Source organism: Arvicanthis niloticus, chromosome 8 (genome assembly GCF_011762505.2).
Source record: "Arvicanthis niloticus isolate mArvNil1 chromosome 8, mArvNil1.pat.X, whole genome shotgun sequence".
NCBI lineage: Eukaryota > Metazoa > Chordata > Mammalia > Rodentia > Muridae > Arvicanthis > Arvicanthis niloticus.
Window position 1 is genome coordinate 39,881,959 of NC_047665.1, and position 450 is coordinate 39,882,408.

Sequence of the window (450 nt, forward strand, 5' to 3'; positions counted from 1 at the left end):
GATGACTACGGTTCAGGAGGGAAGTTCAGGGAGCAGGGAAGCGACCTCGGTAATTTCCAGGCTGCGGAGGCAGGCGGGCTCTGCGTTTTGTTCCTGATCTAGAGAGCAGCATCTGGCTCCAGCAGGTGCGCAGGAATGCTTGTGAGTCTATCCATCAGCTTTCGCCTTCCATAAAACCCTTTGGGTGAATGCTAGTCTCAGTTGAACCGGGGGGGGGGGGGGGGGGGGGGGGCGGGGAAGGTCACGTGGATACTTCCAGACTCCTGGATGCTCTACAAAGGAAGGATGCTTTCCGAGCCAGGCGCGCTCCCGCGCATCCCTCTGTAGAGTGTGCACAGCCATCGCAGAGAAAGCATGCTCCAGTGGCGCAATCGGTTAGCGCGCGGTACTTATACAGCAGTATATGTGCGGGTGATGCCGAGGTTGTGAGTTCGAGCCTCACCTGGAGCA

At 58.4% G+C, this 450-nt stretch overlaps 1 non-coding gene across 1 annotated transcript; it reads left to right on the top strand.

The window, feature by feature from the left end:
* The first annotated feature begins 356 nt into the window (after nucleotides 1-356).
* On the top strand, nucleotides 357-450 carry Trnai-uau (transfer RNA isoleucine (anticodon UAU)). The gene is made up of 2 exons: nucleotides 357-394; nucleotides 415-450. It is a non-coding gene; the product is annotated as a tRNA-Ile (tRNA).